The sequence below is a fragment of the Colias philodice genome, chromosome 6 (assembly GCF_061535455.1).
Source record: "Colias philodice isolate Cphi_HAF_F1 chromosome 6, ilColPhil1 Martin Lab GWU primary, whole genome shotgun sequence".
Lineage (NCBI taxonomy): Eukaryota > Metazoa > Arthropoda > Insecta > Lepidoptera > Pieridae > Colias > Colias philodice.
The window spans coordinates 7,418,324-7,430,382 of NC_143091.1; the positions used below are offsets into that span (position 1 = coordinate 7,418,324).

The window sequence follows — 12,059 nt, forward strand, 5'->3', positions numbered from 1 at the left end:
TACTTAAGTTAATTATAAATATGTATTCATAACAGCGGCATATCCTCCATCGAAGAACAGAAGAATTTATATTGAAAACAACTAAAAAAACACGACATAAGCCATGCGATCGCGATGTAAGGATAAAAAATAAATACGAGAAGACAATTAGAAAAACGACAAAAGCGCTGGAAGCAATCCAGTCGACTTGCTCTTAATTGGATGAGACCAGTTCCTCTAAATGACATCTCGCCGTATCGCTGGCCCTGCTATGCTTACCTTGCCTATCGTACCACCTATAAGGTTAATTTGCTCAATACTCTGCGCTTCTGTTAAATTAATTTATTCAAATGTTATCGGTACCTGAGAAAAAGTCATCTCTGTTAATCTGTTTTTACGCGTTCTCTTTTGTTTGTTTATGGAAAAGCAATTACGATCGACTGTTCTACTCCGCTCTACGGGGTGCCTAATTTCTTTTATTGTAATTTGTAATGTAAAACATGTTCATGATCTATCTATGAAACATATACTTGTTGGTACTCGTATGATAATATATATTATTATCGTTTTGAGCCTTGCCTGCTAGCAGAAGCTTAGATGATATTTATAAAACACTTAATAATTAATTGTTTGAAAAATCTTTTGTTGTTATAGAAACGCTTTACATAAGGCTTAAAATATTACTTATTTATTATCCCACTCACAGAAAGCATGAAATATTTGAAGTATTTAATAAGCCGCTTACGTCACAAATTCAAGGTTTAATTATTATTTGCGTATAAAAGTAAAGTCGTTTATTTCATTTAAAAGTTCTTCAGGTAAGTTTTATACGGGTACGATAAATCATGGTAAATCGCACTCGGTTCCATTTTCTTGTGCAGAGCTGTGTCACGCGAGCGCCTTTGTTCCAGTTGACACACAACGACGGCTCAGACCTCCTACGAGCTGGTGCCTGCTGCGGTCTCGGCCAAATGACCAAAATAAATCTATAAATTTACATATTCTTTATTTTTTAATGTGGTTTCTTTTTAAAGAGGCCAAAACTAACTAGATTTACACGCAAATTACTATGTATGCTAATAAAATTTATTAAATGTTGTTTCGATATCCTTGACCCTCATGAACTTAGATGATAAACGGTGTATTTGAGTTACTGCTAGAGCAAAGACGAAGTTTTTTATGACAGCACTTCTTTCCTATTATACAACGGAAAGTACAGTTGTCATACAACTTTTTTGTTGGTTGATGAAGCTCAATATTGTTTGTACTTTCTGTCGATTTTCCTATATTTTATATACAAGATAAATCTTCAGAAAAAGATACAGATTAAAAACCTGCAGCTCGATTTTTTATTTACTTGCATTAATATACTTTAGGAATGGAATCTAATATAATTGCCTTAGTCCACGTGTAGGTATTATATAGATCGTTTTATGGAACAATAAATAAACTCAGGTCGAGGAAAATATTCCTAAGTTTTTAATCATAGTAAATAGTAATATTTAATGTTTACTTAAGAATTAAAACTCTACTATAAATTATCGTGCGATAGCACAATGTTGGTACCTAATAAAACCTGATAGCATTTATTACAAAATCAACAAATTTTTAAGTACGTAGTGTACCTATATGAAACCGAAAATTTATTCCATCATGTAAGCGATTACGTGACTTTTATTAGACTTGGACTAGACGTGTTTCGTAATTGTACAGAAAGCTTTGAGAACAACCGGCACAGCGTTGCTTTTAGTGTTGCTATGTCAAAGGTACTTGTAATGCGTACAGGTGGATACCAGCTATTATCTAGTCGTAAATTACAGCCCAAGCTTGATATTTGAAGGTTTTTGGTGCCGCAATTAATGTACCGTCTTTTATACTGCGAGTTTCAACGTATACATTAACCGTAGAGAGCGCATATCACGACGATATATCTGTTATTAAATATGTGTTAATACACATATCAATCACACTTTTTATGTTTTACCACTATATTATATTACCGCTTCGTTTTTTTAATGGTTAGAGCACGAGAGTAGAGCTAAGGGCGCTGGGATTTATGGTGTGGAAATTAACAAAAAGAAACTATTCTTCAATGTACATAATGTCTGGTAGGAATTGGATCGTTCGTTATACGTTGATCAAACTTACACACATGACGGTTTAGTCGATTGGTAGCAAATACATCTAAGCAAATACGAAATACGTCTAAACTTTACACGGGATTTTATTTACGCGATATTCGTTGAACGCTTTTCTATCCACTTATTTTTAAATATTGCGTTAAAAAGTCTAAAAGCGTTACTTACTGACTGTTACTTAAAGAAAAATCCTACAGACAGTATATTATTGGCCTTATAGAAGACAAAATTCTATTGATTATAAATATTAAATAAGATCTGAACTTGACGCCCATACATATTTCGATGTGTTGGCGGGAAACGCGTGGCACGTAATTTGAACAAGCCGATGTTGGGGCGGTCACGACATGCCTATGTACGCAATTATTGATTTTAATTCATTACAAGTGTGCTGATTATGAAGCAGAATAAACATATAGCTATCATAATGTCAGACATTGTAATAAAAATGACGATTTTCCTATCTATTTGAGTAACTTAATTACTGCTGCCTCTTCCATTCCTGCGTTCTCTTCAATGTTTATTCCATGTTTCTATAACGTTAAAAGGAATACTTCCATTAAGTAGGAACGGACACAGTAAATTTTTGAAGTTTCCACATAAATTCGCTGACGAAGATCTCGGAGGTGTCGTTTAATTATGGACTAAACTGTTGTGTTGGTGTAGGCACTTTGCTAACCACGAAGTCAAGCAATAACTCTCCTCTTTTGTGTAATTCCCCTCGTTCAGTGTATATATAGTATACACCTGACGTTAACTAAAGACAAAAGGCTGCATAAGACAAGTGGACTTAGGAATAATGCAGCGTTTAACAAAAGAAATCACGAGCATCCTTTATCCGGTACATGATATAAAGAATGGTGATTAGATTAGCTTACAGGAGATGTAAGATGGAAAAGCCTTCTCGAATGGGGACAAAATTCTATGAAAATTCTTTTACATAAAAAAAATATGAAGCTGAAATTTTGTCCATAATTGACATGAAATAACAAACGTATAATTCGACCTACCATCATAATTGATATTCGACGCTAAGTATGGTATTATACATATTACCTTCATAAATCAGCGTAGGCAGGTTACACGCGCGCTTTTTCATACGACGAAGGATTACAATTTTCACCATGGAAACGCATATTAGATCCAATTGTATATTCGGTGTGACACTTGTGTGGCCTCTGGAAATGTTAGTATTGGATTTTGGCATTGAGCCTTGTTGAATTGAATGATTTGTGACTTTTGTTGTCAATGTTGTTGTAGATCCTAACATTTGTGCGTTGTGATAGCTTAACAGAATTCTCACCAAAATTTAGGTTACAACACAAACAGTATGAACACAGAAATACTACTGTATGTGTATATAGAATTTTAAAATAAAAACATTACCTTGGCCTAGATAACAACAAATACCGTATGTTATAATCAGTATGTAAATGGGAATGTAGAACTATTATTTAGATATAACGTGATCCCTTAACAATTGTCAACTAAACAATGGGCTTTGCCTTTGTGTACTTGAATTGCTTACATTTAAAATTAAACTCAATAGCTTTGAACGTTTGTAGATCAATTTTACATGATAGATCTATGCTGCAATGATATTAGAAAGGCGTTGTATCAAGTTCAACTGCTTTTATTATTAGTTAACTTATATGGAACGACTGTTGTCGTACCTGATAATTAGACTTTATAATTAAAATATATTTGCAGTTGACAACTGAAATTATTGCAGCCGAACAATTTTATTTATGTTGCAAACAAAATTTGAAATTCAATTAATACTCTATAATATTGGAATAAAAACTTTGTTATTCATAAATTACATTTTTTCACAATGTACTATTTACAACTCACTTACGTCTTCACTATTTACAAACAAAATACAGTTACCAAATTTTGTATCTAGACATTTCTACAAAAGCCTACTGAAGTACTGAAGAAAATAAAATCCGTGTTTTCCATATTTTTGACTTAACAAAATCTTATACAAAACACGCTTTAGCTTGTGCCTATCATTAATAAAACATTTAAGTTTAATAAAAAACATTGATGAGTAAAGAAATTTAGAAATGTGAAAAGAAAATAAGGCTCGAGGTTAATTAGATTTTTAATTTATTCACAAGAAATAGACTCGGGCTATTTCCACGGGCAACGGGAACTTTATATCTGCTCTTAATAATAATGAGTTTGGGTACTAAAACTACTGTTTATATCTCCATTAAAATGAATATATATTATATTCGTATTTTGTTCGCCTTGTTACGTATTGTCTTTTTACTAAACAAAATGAATTGTGGACCTTTCTGATTACAAAGGAGCAAAATCTCTATCTCAATTTGTTATAGGTAAAGTAGCTCACTGGCTCGAAATTAGTTGGTTATAAGTTTGTGAGATAGAAAATTTGTTAAGTCAGTTATTTAATAAATTTTTACGCTCACTAAGTAATAGTAGAAGAGAGTCAATTTATTTATCAAAGACTACTAGCGTCTATAGAGACTGCAGGAACGATAACTTACTGTCGAGTCGATTGGACAGCTAAAGCTCTGCCACAGATACATAAAATATTGCAATCTGGGATTTGGGTCTGCTCGAAAATGCAGTCCCGAAGCGACAGCGTCTTCCCGACCACTATCCTGAATTTTCATATTCAAACCTTATCTAAGTAGTTAGGCTGTATCTAGGTTCACAAATCTTCTTAACTGCAGCTATGTGCATGTGTTCTTCATTATTATATCGTCACGTAAATTCAAGACTCCGTTTTCCCGCGAGGTCAGATCTCTGATATGCGACGTGCATAGTTAAATGCATACTAGTGAATTGTATTAACAAATATCCTGCTTTTGACTGTATAACTTTTGATAAACTTTTTATCTTTGTCAGTAGTTCGGTACGATTAAAGCTCCACTGCCTGCAAAATAATTAAAGAGGTCAGGATAAGACTAAGGATTGTCTAAGACCTAAGTAATAATTTTACTTTCTGGCACACTAAAAGGCTCTTACGTTTCTATTAAGCGACTATCTCTAAAATGAGTCAAATGTCTTTTTCAGAATTCACATTTTCACATTTTCGTGATTGCGCTTTGTAGAGATGAGTGATGTATTCAATTCGTTGTTCAAATTTCAATTCGAAGAATCGTACTATGAACTTTAAATATTTAAACAGACGGACTAACTTTTCAGACAATACTAACGCTTCAGGGAAATACATAATGTCAAACGTTGTTATGTAAAATATAAGCACGTTAATATTAAAGCGGTTACTAGATATACCCATGTTCTTATAATTTATTTTATTTGAATAGTCGACGCTTACGTAAAAAATAGAGAGCACTTAGTTTTTTTTATTAAATGTCTTTAAAATTACTTCACATATAGGATTCCAGACTAAAATTTTGCGTTTACATGGAAAAACAAAACCACCAAAAGTATGTTAAGCTCTACAAAGTCTAATCACTTTAATTTATCACATGACCACCGCTGTCAATAAACTGTATTTCTTTATTGAATACTCTAGAGACTATCATAAATCTATCAATATAATCACGTAACAATAATTACACTAACAATTGAATACACTTTCTCCATACCATATATAACGCGGAAATGATAAAAACAATATTCAATGAGCCTTCCTCTGCAGCGGCCAACATCGACATTTACAAGTACCTACAACTTGAAATATGTGTTGCATTTCATGGACAGTGAGTACTTAAATGTCAGCGTAAAAGCTTGTATGCAACGAATTTAAACAACGGGCTTACGTTTGCAGCTCCACTGTAAATTTCACCCTCGGTAAGTGTTTCGTTGTGAAACCTGCTGAAATGTTATATTAAAGTAATTTTTATCTAGGTACTCGTATATGCTACCTATACGTATAGTGTGATGCATGGTTGTTGGTGTATATCACACTACACATCTAAAGCGCGAGTGACTTTTACAAACGACGTTGCAATACTATTTATGAAGCAAAATTGTGGACGTTGTTAAAATGCGAATGATATTACAATTGCCACTTTATTCACTTACTAGCAGTGAACAATGCATAATTTTCATATTTAACTCTAAATTTATAATATAACTGACCATAAATTAAGAACATAATTAATTTCATAACGCAACCTAAACTTTAAAAGTTTTACATAATCCTGTCGTTTGCCTAAGAACATTACGCAACGAAATAATGGAAAGTTTATATGTTAATTGAATTCGCATTGATCAATCGTATAAATAAATATTCGTGATAATTACCGACAGCGCTTGTATCGCAAATGTCAAGAAGGCAAGGTTTAGTAGGTAGGGGGTCGCGGGTCACAGCGCATCTTCCTTGTTCTATTGGTCGACTCACGTAGCAACGTCGTGTAAATGCAATCCGACATTTCGTCTAAATGTTTGTATTTTATTTACGTATGTGATCGGATTTGCTTTAAATGCTTTTATTTTAGTAGGAGAATAATTTCGTATGATATTATGTATGAGAGATTAAAAAAAGGTTTTCCAGTTAGTACTATAACTAGATGGTCAAGTAAAAGCCTGAAGGTTTTTATATTTTGATTTATATTTTTACTGAGCTAGGTTTACATTTTTTGGTCATAAACTAAATATTGAATATTAATTTGTTACTTTATCTATACCTATGATTGTGTCGACTTAAACTTTATAAATAGAAAGCTTTTTCTGGATATAAATATTGCACTTATTATAATTTAATTTGAAAACGTTAGAAGGTAGAAGTCAAAGCTTTCATAATTAAAAAAACATACCACCGTAAGTTCATAATAAACACAAATATGTACGCTATAGGCTGGAGGCGATTATAAAATTAAGTTAATTGGACCTCACCTTCGCTGCAACTTCACGTTCAATGTTAGTCGTATAAATACTGCTCATTTACGCTTTGCAATCATTTTTGATCCAAGAATCTAAACCCTATTGAATTTTTATTTGGTATCCATAATTACATAGTCCTTTGCGTTTGCTAATTGTCTAGGATACAATAATTACAATAGTATTATAGTAGCAAAACACTGACCGCTTTCTTAAAACTTTCAGTTTCATTTTAAACGTACAATAGGCATGACGAAAGATTTTCAAAACCTCTTCCATAATGTGTGTATACGTTTATTAAACAAGAAAAACCCTATATTTCGCTAATATACTTAAATTTAACGAAGATAAAAGCTATTTTTCAAAAAATATTTATTAACTGTGCCAAAACAGCTCACAGGTGTCATGGCGTAGGCGTGACGTCACTATTACGTAAATACGTAATTATCTGTATGCATAGCGAAGCAAAATTAAACAAATATTTAATTATTAAGTATTATAGAATCTAATTTCAAAGTTTATAAGTGGTGTGCAGTATTGCAATGTGAATCTACATAAAAATAATACCCAAAAAAAGTGTTAAAGAGAAAATAATATGAAATGATTGTATAAATTGGACGGAGAGAAACCCGAACCACATATTCGTGAATTCGCAATTATATTTCTGTTCTGAGTCGATAAAGCATACGTTAAAAAATTGAAAATAAATAAAAATGCGTATTCTCAACATACTCATAACAACAAAATATACCTGACGCGAAGCTGTTTACATAGACGTGACGTCACGCGTGTTTCAGTCAAGATGGCCGACTGCAGAATTTCAATGTTTTATTTTATTGATAATCTCATTAATCTTAATGTTTTTACTGTTTCTAAGTGACTATTTTTAATTTATTTACTATAAATTTTCCCTTAAAAACACTAATTCGATCATTTATGGATACTGTCGTCATGCCTATTGCGTACGGTCGGTAACTTTATGTAGAGTTTTTAAACATCAATGAGTTCACGACACGAGATAAAAACATGCTCATAGTTGATTTGAGAAACCGGCGCAGGCGGTTCGAGTGGCGTCGTCATTTCTCGTTTGTTTACGCTCGTCATAAATATTTTCTGTCCTTCTCTATCTCATGGGATAGACGATATGCTGATCAGATCAGTGAACCGAAATGAAACAGAAATAAGCCTTTTTCATCCGGTGGTCGAGTGCGGTAAGAAACCGGTTTTGTGTTGTTACTTTTTAGTCCTTACAAACAGAAACTCATGCATACATAATTTGTAAGAGCGCTTGCATCGTGTTTTATGTAAGGGGCCGAGCTTATAGCTTTGGAAGGAAACTGTTACTGAACGGAAATGGACACGGTCGGTGCGGCTATTAGAGAAGGGAGCTGTCGTTAGTATTGCGACAATTTTTACTAAATTACCAGTTATAATTGCTTGAAATTAAAAATAAATGTGAAAGCCCAAAACTATATTATAATAAAAATGATACAGGCGATATAGGATTTATCATTAACAATTACAGTAGACTGTATTTTATTACAATAATACCAGTGTTTTATTTTACACTAACTGTACATCTCTGGTTTGTGGTACACTGTCGAAGATTGGTTGTAACATCATCATCAACATCAACTCAGTAACGTTTATGGAAAATGCACAACACTTTGCTGAAGATCATCACATGATCTAATAACTAAAGGACATACGAACACACACTTATTTTTGTGTATTAAAAAGATAACAAGTTAATATTGCGAAAGTTAATTTTGTTAAGGTTAATTTTGCGAAAAAGCGAAGCAGATTTAAATCGATCCGTGTAACTATCCTGGCGAAATATCTATGTAATTTTTTTTTTCCTTAAACACTAATTGACGTGGGAACCTCCAAACAATGTTTAACAACCATCATCCTAAACACATAATAAACGGACACATTTTACCTTGCCTAAACAGAAACTTTGGTTCAGGGTCAAGGGCTTGACCTCTCATAATGTATGAGAAGCTCTCGGGGACTAATATGGCGTACTTTAAATTGTAACATTACAGGAGTGGGGTTGTTAGCGTGATGGTTTTTGGGGACAATTGCAATACTTGACATTTCAGTCAGGGACAAGAGGCCGTTAACGAGAGCGGTTGTTTGTTTTCCCACGACTCTTGAGTCTCGATGGGAGGACGCGCCGGAGAAGTTGACCGACCGACCGCACAACAGCAGATTTGCCAAATCTAATTGCTCGTGAATTTACAAACAATGTCATTACAAAGCCCCTAAGTGGGCGATTATGCTTAAACGTTCCGGTCGTACATTACTCGTATACGTAGTACGACACGTTTTAACAATTAGAGGCACATGCAGGATGCAAATGATACTATAAATCGTAAGCATGTGAATTTGATTTTTACATAGGTTTTACATAAGATAAGATTCCACTAGCGCATATAGTAAATATGCGCTGGTTCTTAAAATCGAATTGTGAATTTTTGAAAGTAAATATGTTAATATATATCATATCTATATACTAATATTATAAAGAGGAAAGGTTTGTATTTATGTATGTATGTATGGTTTTCACGCATAAACTACTGGACTGATTTCAAAAATTATTTCACCATTAGAAAGCTGCATCTTCACTGAGCAACATAGGCTATATTGCATTTTCAAAAAAAAATTAGAGATCCTTACCAAAAATGCAATAATGTAACCCAAGGTGTAAAAAATTCCTTAATAAAAATTCTGTCATCGCGTGCGCTGCGGAACCTATTGAAGATAGAACAAAAAAATGTTCTACGGTGTTATAGAATGGATCAATATCTACAAGAAAGTCCGCGATACCATATATGTATGTCCATCTTGAGTAGTTATGTTACTACAACAACTTTTTTACGTTTTCAAAGTAAATAGAAGTGCCGCGTTGTCACGGCATCACGTGTGAACCGATTTTGATAATTCTTTTTTTTATGATATTCCTTGAAGTACGAGGATGGTGCTTATGTAGAGAAAACATAAATATGTACCACGGGCGAAGCCGGGGCGGACCGCTAGTTATAGGATAATTATGAAATGTTAGATTTTGTGGTAAGTTAGAACTTTAGATACTTACCTATCTAGATTTGTTTCTTTTCATATTTTGTAGCTAGCATAATTCAATTACGCTTATTTGTAAGGAATCTCAAACTAATATTATAGAGAGGAAAGGTTTTGTTTATTTATATAAATTACAAATACAAACGAAATGGATTAAAAAAATATTTTACCGTAAGCAAGCTACATCTTTACCGAGTACACAGGCAAAAAGAAAGCTAAAGCCGGTGCAAGCGACTGGCATATTTATAACTTGTTAAATTGAAGCCGTATCCCAATAGTGCGCTAAAAAGTATATTGAGAATGTTTTTCCAGCTCACCAAAAAATATATACAGAAGTTATTACTTATTATCCCCACTTAAAAATAAATAACTAATAGAAAAGGACTTACCAGTGAAGTTCAATAAAATTTTCATCAATTATCATTAGTCAACTTAATTATGCAAACTAACACACTAAGTAATGTCCACTCCAAGTATAATAAGCTATATTTATTAAGTAACGCGATAAGGTATATTTAAAATGTGAAAGCAAAACTTTAACAAATTTTGATTTACATAATTTTATTTAGTTCTATGATTTAATTTCTCCGATTCTAGATCAGTCTATTATGAGCACTTTAATCCTTTCACTTTAGATTGCATACGATACAGTTACGAAGCAATATTTTCAACAGCGGGACACAATTTTGTACACGTCTGTCAGGCAGGGCGGCTCATACGACACTGGGCGGGCGGCAATTGTCACCGCCCGCCCTTGGACTAAGTTCATAGCAACTGACTTTCTGTTGGCAGCAAAAGCTTATTTCTTTTTAATGCAATTTAAACTTGTACGAAACGGGAAAGTTTTAGTGAATCGACAATAAGAGAAATAAGAGTTTGCTAGAAATATTCTTACATCGTATACATTTTGTATTGAAAAAAAAAAATATACAAGTTTTTCAATGGGCTGAGAACTCACTCACAGCTCACTGTAATAAATTGTTGGTATCAATTACTTTTTTCATCGCTCAGCGTGTTTGTGGAAAAAAAGCGATTTATCTTCGTAGGGAATTGAGTCACTCGCTTCCGAACTGCTTCAAATAAAATAACATTTTCGTTGCAATCTTGCTAGTAAAACTCACGACTCTTTATCTTACTTTTGCTATTGATTTTAAATTCATGTACCTTATTTTAAAGCGAGAGCTGATTCACCTTTGGTTACGCTTGACCAATGGTGAATAACAATCAGACACTAATCGGTTTGGCATTCGGAAATGCAATAATAACTTTTTTCACATTATATTTCTAGCCATTCGTACCGACTACCGAGTCGTAAATCATGGAAGCTTACATGGAAGTGTCAAATTAGCAGAAAGAATATTGATATGAAATTAATAAGTTCCTGAATTCTCTTATATTATTTATTTCATCAACTTCTATTGACGGATACGTTAGGCTTACACAAGATACTTAATTAGAACTTTTGCAACCCTAACACGCTCTACAAACTAGATCCAGGCACTTGGTTCATGTGTTGAATATACAACATCTTGAAATAGGCAAGCCTAAGACTGTAAAACTGTTAAAGTATAAATTGTGTATGAGACGAATCAATGTCAGGATGTGTAGGATACAAAACGATGATATCTTGATAATTATTATGCTACACATGATTTCTTTCTTTCTTGACATTGTTTCAAATGTAGAATACATTGATCAAATCTTCCACGTATGTTCACAGTACGATAACAGGATGAAAGTAATTATAGAAGTTACTAGCGACCCGCCCCGGCTTCGCACGGGTGCAATATGACGGCCGGCCGGTACCGCCGGAAACGCTACGTTCCGCAATTTTTAAATCTGTAATATCTTCGAAAATATTCACTTAAATCATACGGTGTAAAGGACCATATAGATCTATATTAAATGAACAATGTATTCAAGGTATTTAATTGGTTAAGGATTAATGCTGTATTGGTTAAAATCGCTTCGAAAATTATCCATTATTTGTCGTAAAAAGTAAATGACAAAAAAAATTTTTGTGGGTTATCCATA

The 12,059-nt window shown here is 33.2% G+C and overlaps 1 protein-coding gene across 1 annotated transcript in view; it reads right to left on the bottom strand.

Annotated features, from left to right (window-relative positions):
• Positions 1–1,319: 1,319 nt before the first annotated feature.
• Positions 1,320–12,059, bottom strand: part of LOC149487830 (luciferin 4-monooxygenase-like) — a 124,827-nt gene continuing 114,087 nt past the window's right edge. Inside the window, exon 11 of the mRNA XM_089696530.1 lies at positions 1,320–1,335. The gene's annotated coding sequence lies outside the window, so the exon portion shown is untranslated. The remainder of the gene's footprint in view (positions 1,336–12,059) is intronic.